The sequence below is a fragment of the Pseudoliparis swirei genome, chromosome 1, assembly GCF_029220125.1.
Source record: "Pseudoliparis swirei isolate HS2019 ecotype Mariana Trench chromosome 1, NWPU_hadal_v1, whole genome shotgun sequence".
Taxonomy (NCBI): Eukaryota; Metazoa; Chordata; class Actinopteri; order Perciformes; family Liparidae; genus Pseudoliparis; species Pseudoliparis swirei.
The window spans coordinates 5,263,225-5,270,942 of NC_079388.1; the positions used below are offsets into that span (position 1 = coordinate 5,263,225).

At 37.4% G+C, this 7,718-nt stretch overlaps 1 long non-coding RNA gene across 2 annotated transcripts; it reads right to left on the reverse strand.

The window, feature by feature from the left end:
* Positions 1–1,455: 1,455 nt before the first annotated feature.
* Positions 1,456–6,809, reverse strand: LOC130197049 (uncharacterized). Of its 2 annotated transcripts, XR_008832362.1 has the most exons (5): positions 6,282–6,809; positions 5,174–5,271; positions 4,429–4,521; positions 3,694–3,786; positions 1,456–1,787 (listed from the first exon to the last, which is right to left on the reverse strand). It is a non-coding gene; the product is annotated as an uncharacterized LOC130197049 (long non-coding RNA). The 2 variants fall into 2 exon arrangements; XR_008832367.1 differs by lacking the exons at positions 5,174–5,271; positions 6,282–6,809 and adding an exon at positions 4,770–5,082.
* Positions 6,810–7,718: the final 909 nt, after the last annotated feature.

Genomic DNA, 7,718 nt, shown 5'->3' on the forward strand with positions numbered 1-7,718 from the left:
ACAATCACTGAATTAATCATTTATAAAGCATTATTCAAACATGAATCCTCATTAGTAACTCATTAGTATGCAATTCATAAACAGTTATAAATGTTTCATTCTTGTTTAATAAGATTGGGGTTGCATTCTTTATAAATGATGGATTCCCATTTGTAAATTAAAGTGTAAGGGCAAAGTGAGTAAATGATTTTTAAAAAAGCAGCAATTCAAAATTAATTCAGGTAGTTACTACTCGTTAGTAAAGTATTAGTTAAGTATGTTCTGTGATCTAATCCAAAGTGAAGACTATCTATGCTTTGCAAAGCATTTCTAAGCAGTGCCTCAAAGCTAGCAGAACTCTTATATTTTCAACAGAAAAGGGAGATACACACAAGACAAAGTGATAAAACATTAATATGATGGTGCTGGGAGGTCATGCCCGTCCGTGGCACGAGTGTTCCATAGTGTGTTTGCACATAGCTACAAACTCACCAGCTAGCAAGCTTGTCACTGGTCCAGAGAGAGGCACTGGCACCTCGGTTGTCAGTAGACCAATCCAGGTGATAGCGAGATACTCATTATCAATAATTTTACCAGCAGACTGATGTGCATTGGTCGGTGAAGGACCCGCTGTGTCCCATCATAGTGCCTGATCAAAAATAAATCTGGCCAGATGATGGGCCTGAGACTTTCTGAACAGGCAACGTGGGACTCATCGGGTCCTCCTAGAGTGCACACGTGTGGCCCACGTAGTGCCGAACAGTTGATGTTAGCTGATGCACATCAGTAGCATGTTTCATAGTTTGTTCGCACAAATGATTGATGAGTATCTCGCCATCACCTGGGTTGGCCTACTTAGAACTAAGGTGGCGGGTGCGATGCCTCTCTGGACCAGTGACGGGCTTGCTAGCTGGCGAGCTAGCAGGCTAGCCAGAACTAGCGGGCTAGCCATAGCTAGCATAATCAATAATATGTAGCTATGTGCCAACAAACTATGGAACACTCGTGCCACTGACGGGCATGGCATCCCAGCACCATCATATTTACGTAAATATGTGAATGCATATTCACATATTTGTCTTGTGTCTATTTCCTTTTTCTGTTAAGAAGATAACTGAGACTTATGCTAGCTTTGAGACTGCTTATAAGTGCTTTGTAAAGCATAAATAGTCTTCACTTTAAATTAGTCCACAGAACATGCTTAACTAATACTTAACTAATGAGTAGTAACTACCTGAATTAATCATGAATTGCTGCTTTTTAAAATAATTTACTAACACTTTACAAATTATTTCGTAATCATCTATAAGTCCTTAATACTTCATTTACAAATGACAAATCCATCATTTATAAAGTGTGAAACCCTACTCTTATTAATCAAGAATTAAACATTTATAACTGTGAATGAATGAATTGCATACCGAGTTACTAATGAGGATTAATGTTTGAATAATGCTTTATAAATGATGAACTCAATGTGTATTCATGCTTTAATAATGTTAAATAGTGTGTACTTATTATAAAGTGCCACCCACAACTTTAATAGGATTTCCTCAAAGAAAATATCAACATTAGTCTACTTTTCACTTTTTACAACATTTTGTTTTTCAGAGATGTTATTCTATTTTTAATGAAATACTTGACTGCTCTCCAGTCTCTGTCACTCAGGGCTTGAGGCTCGGCTGAAATGCAGCGCTGACAGTCCATTTTCCCAGGAACTTTGTTAAGTACAATAAATCTCCTTGAATGTCGTTCAACAGCTGCACACTCCTGTGGTCTCCAGTTTCTTTTTACAGCAGTGGGTTTCTCTAAGTAGGCACAAAAAAAGGTTATAGGTTTAAGAATTGTACATCTTAATTAGAGCTGAAACACTATTGCATCGAACACAAAGATTATCCAATGGAGTACTGACATCGTTCAGAGAACATAAAAGACTCCCACAGTCACTGAGAAATATAAATAGTATTATTCTCCACAACAGTTTTTTGTTTAAAACTTAATACATTCTCAACAGCATATTATGGCTTGCAAAATGGGGCATGTTCAAAATACCTCTTTGAAAATGAGTACAGCTCATTAAGTATACATTTATACCTGTATTAACTTGAGGTTAGATCCTAAAGTGTTTTGTTAAAATTATATTAAGTCACTTATAGTTCAAATAAAACGCCAGGGCCCCACAAGGATAGGAAAGCAAGGATGTGTGTGAGGTTGTTTTGTCTCAACAGCATATTATGGCCTGCAAAATGGAGCATGTTCAAAATACCTCTTTGAAAATGAGGACAGCTCATTAAGTATACATTTATACCTGTATTAACTTGAGGTTAGATCCTAAAGTGTTTTGTTAAAATTATATTAAGTCACTTATAGTTCAAATAAAACGCCAGGGCCCCACAAGGATAGGAAAGCAAGGATGTGTGTGAGGTTGTTTTGTCTCAACAGCATATTATGGCCTACAAAATGGGGCATGTTCAAAATACCTCTTTGAAAATGAATACAGCTCATTAAGTATACATTTATACCTGTATTAATTTGAGGTTAGATCCTAAAGTGTTTTGTTAAAATTATATTAAGTCACTTATAGTTCAAATAAAACGCCAGGGCCCCACAAGGATAGGAAAGCAAGGATGTGTGTGAGGTTGTTTTGTCTCAACAGCATATTATGGCCTGCAAAATGGAGCATGTTCAAAATACCTCTTTGAAAATGAGGACAGCTCATTAAGTATACATTTATACCTGTATTAACTTGAGGTTAGATCCTAAAGTGTTTTGTTAAAATTATATTAAGTCACTTATAGTTCAAATAAAACGCCAGGGCCCCACAAGGATAGGAAAGCAAGGATGTGTGTGAGGTTGTTTTGTCTCAACAGCATATTATGGCCTACAAAATGGGGCATGTTCAAAATACCTCTTTGAAAATGAATACAGCTCATTAAGTATACATTTATACCTGTATTAATTTGAGGTTAGATCCTAAAGTGTTTTGTTAAAATTATATTAAGTCACTTATAGTTCAAATAAAACGCCAGGGCCCCACAAGGACAGGAAAGCAAGGATGTGTGTGAGGTTGTTTTGTCTCAACAGCATATTATGGCCTGCAAAATGGAGCATGTTCAAAATACCTCTTTGAAAATGAGGACAGCTCATTAAGTATACATTTATACCTGTATTAACTTGAGGTTAGATCCTAAAGTGTTTTGTTAAAATTATATTAAGTCACTTATAGTTCAAATAAAACGCCAGGGCCCCACAAGGATAGGAAAGCAAGGATGTGTGTGAGGTTGTTTTGTCTCAACAGCATATTATGGCCTGCAAAATGGAGCATGTTCAAAATACCTCTTTGAAAATGAGGACAGCTCATTAAGTATACATTTACACATATATATCTAGTGTTGCAGCCAGAGAGACAGTTAATTTCATACACACACACATGTTTGTTTCTAGTCTATCCTTATGGGGCCCTGGGGTTTTATTCAAACTATAAGTGACTTTATATCTTTTTAACAAAACATTTTAGGATCTAACCTCAAGTTAATACTTGTTTTAACTTGTTTTAGATTAAGACGAAACCCTCAATCTGAAGTCCATCGAATAACTCCATGAGTTAGCTGACTGACATGCTGCATCAGAAAAGCAATGAGAACACATCTCTATCTTGATAGAGCTACATTGTGTACATATATAGAGACATCAGTGTGTACCTTACTCCCTTACCTGGTCTGTAGCTGCATTTGAGAGACATTCGCCAAGGGAAGTCATATCTGAAGAGTTGTCCACTGCGACAGCAGGAGCCTGATTGTTGACCACCTGGGATTCAGATTGAAAAAAAGACTGCATTTAGAACTTATAGTAATGATGCATGTTGAGATACTCACAAGTTACCAAAATGACTTTATTTGAAAACAGTTTCTTAAACGGCACATAACTTAAAGCAGAGTGCATGGCATGCTCTAGAGGTCCAACAAGAACAAATAGGGAGCTGCACTGGTCCATATTCAAGATATACTTTAAAACATATAACAGCTCAGAGTATAACAATATATGCATGTAATAACCTGAGGTTAGATGCTGAAATGTGTTGTACAAATGATGTGAAGTCACTCAAAGTGTGAATGAGACGAGAGGGCCCTATAAGGATAAACAAGAAAAGTGTGTGTGCATGTGAGGTTAACCATGAAATCAGTTTATGTGAGATAGAAATCCCAGGACCCCATAAGGATGGACCAGAAACAAATGTGTGTGTGTGAGGTTAACTGGCTCTCTGGCTGCAAGACTAGATATACGAGTCTAAGATTAAGACGAAACCCTCAATCTGAAGTTCATCGAATAACTCCATGAGTTAGCTGACTGACATGCTGCATCAGAAAAGCAATGAGAACACATCCCTATCTTGATAGAGCTACATCGTGTACATATATAGAGACATCAGTGTGTACCTTACTCCCTTACCTGGTCTGTAGCTGCATTTGAGAGACATTCACCAAGGGAAGTCATATCTGAAGAGTTGTCCACTGCGACAGCAGCAGCCTGATTGTTGGTCACCTGGGATTCAGATTGAAAACAAGACTGCATTTAGAACTTATAGTAATGATGCATGTTGAGATACTCACAAGTTACCAAAATGACTTTATTTGAAAACAGTTTCTTAAACGGCACATAACTTAAAGCAGAGTGCATGGCATGCTCTAGAGGTCCAACAAGAACAAATAGGGAGCTGCACTGGTCCATATTCAAGATATACTTTAAAACATATAACAGCTCAGAGTATAACAATATATGCATGTAATAACCTGAGGTTAGATGCTGAAATGTGTTGTACAAATGATGTGAAGTCACTCAAAGTGTGAATGAGACGAGAGGGCCCTATAAGGATAAACAAGAAAAGTGTGTGTGCATGTGTGAGGTTAACCATGAAATCAGTTTATGTGAGATAGAAATCCCAGGACCCCATAAGGATGGACCAGAAACAAATGTGTGTGTGTGAGGTTAACTGGCTCTCTGGCTGCAAGACTAGATATACGAGTCTAAGATTAAGACGAAACCCTCAATCTGAAGTTCATCGAATAACTCCATGAGTTAGCTGACTGACATGCTGCATCAGAAAAGCAATAAGAACACATCCCTATCTTGATAGAGCTACATCGTGTACAGGTCAACATATATAGAGACAACAGTGTTTACAATACTCCCTTACCTGACTGTAGCTCTATTTGGGTCACATCCATCAGAGCTAGTCCAGTCTAAAGGCGTCTCCGTGTCCACTGCCACAGCAGGAGCCTGATTGTGTGTCACCTGGAATTCAGATTGAAAAAAAGACTGCATTTAGAAATTATAGTTATGATGTTTGTTGAGATACTCACAAGTTACCAAATTGACTTTATTTGAAAAGTCTATTCAATGGCAAATAACTTAAAGCAGTGTGCATGGCCTATTCTAAAGTCTAACAAGAACATATAGGGGGCTGCACTGATTCATATTCAAAATACACTTTAAAACCTAAAACAGCTCACAAAGTAGAACTATATATATATAATAACCGGAGGTTTAATGCTAAAATGTGTTGTACAAATGATGTGAAGTCACTTAAAGCGAGAATGAGATGACAGGGCCCCATAAGGATACACTAGAAAAGTGTGTGTGTGTGTGAGGTCAAATATGAAATCCTTTAAAGTGAGATAGAAATCCAGGGCGGGCCCCATAAGGATGGACTATGAACTGTGTGTGTGAGGTTGTTATCTTTAACAACATATTACGGCCTGCAATGGAGCATGTTCAAAATACCTCTTTGACAAATACAACAGCTCATTAAGTATACATTTACACCTGTTTTAACTTGAGGTTAGATCCTGAAATGTTTTGTTGAAATGATATAAAGTCACTTATAGTTTGACTAAAATACCAGAGCTGCATAAGGATAGACTAGTTCAGACTAGTGTATATTCTTTAAAACAAGTCAATGTATAGTACTGAGAAATGCAATTGAGTAAAACACTGGCCCTTAAGGGACCTGAAACCCCATACCTTTGTTGATATCAATGAAGCTTTCAATCAACTATGGCTTGGCTTAGGGTTACAAACGCGTGTATGTGAAATTAAATGTCTCTCTGGCTGCAACACTAGATATATATGCATTTTAGATTAAGACTCATCCCTGAATCTGAAGTCCATCGAATAACTCCATGAGTAAGCTGACTGACATGCTGCATCAGAAAAGCAATGAGAACACATCCCTATCTTGATAGAGCTACATCGTGTACAGGTCAACATATATAGAGACAACAGTGTTTACAATACTCCCTTACCTGACTGTAGCTCTATTTGGGTCACATCCATCAGAGGTAGTCCAGTCTAAAGGCGTCTCCGTGTCCACTGCCACAGCAGGAGCCTGATTGTGTGTCACCTGGAATTCAGATTGAAAAAAAGACTGCATTTAGAAATTATAGTTATGATGTTTGTTGAGATACTCACAAGTTACCGAATTGACTTTATTTGAAAAGTCTATTCAATGGCAAATAACTTAAAGCAGTGTGCATGGCCTATTCTAAAGTCTAACAATAACATATAGGGGGCTACACTGATTCATATTCAAAATACACTTTAAAACCTAAAACAGCTCACAAAGTAGAACTATATATATATATAATAACCGGAGGTTTAATGCTAAAATGTGTTGTACAAATGATGTGAAGTCACTTAAAGCGAGAATGAGATGACAGGGCCCCATAAGGATACACTAGAAAAGTGTGTGTGTGTGAGGTTAAATATGAAATCCTTTAAAGTGAGATAGAAATCCAGGGCGGGCCCCATAAGGATGGACTATGAACTGTGTGTGTGAGGTTGTTATCTTTAACAACATATTACGGCCTGCAATGGAGCATGTTCAAAATACCTCTTTGACAAATACAACAGCTCATTAAGTATACATTTACACCTGTTTTAACTTGAGGTTAGATCCTGAAATGTTTTGTCGAAATGATATAAAGTCACTTATAGTTTGACTAAAATACCAGAGCTACATAAGGATAGACTAGTTCAGACTAGTGTATATTCTTTAAACACAGGTCAATGTATAGTACTGAGAAATGCAATTGAGTAAAACACTGGCCCTTAAGGGACCTGAAACCGCCATACCTTTGTTGATATTAATGAAGCTTTCAATCAACTATGGCTTGGCTTAGGGTTACAAACGTGCGTGTATGTGAAATTAAATGTCTCTCTGGCTGCAACACTAGATATATATGCGTTTTAGATTAAGACTCATCCCTGAATCTGAAGTCCATCGAATAACTCCATGAGTAAGCTGACTGACATGCTGCATCAGAAAAGCAATGAGAACACATCCCTATCTTGATAGAGCTACATCGTGTACAGGTCAACATATATAGAGACAACAGTGTTTACAATACTCCTTACCTGACTGTAGCTCTATTTGGGTCACATCCATCATAGCTAGTCCAGTCTAAAGGCGTCTCCGTGTCCACTGCCACAGCAGGAGCCTGATTGTGTGTCACCTGGAATTCAGATTGACAATAAGACTGCATTTAGAAATTATAGTTATGATGTTTGTTGAGATACTCACAAGTTACCTAATTGACTTTATTTGAAAAGTCTATTCAATGGCAAATAACTTAAAGCAGTGTGCATGGCCTATTCTAAAGTCTGACAAGAACATATAGGGGCTGCACTGATTCATATTCAAAATACACTTTAAAACCTAAAACAGCTCACAAAGTAGAACT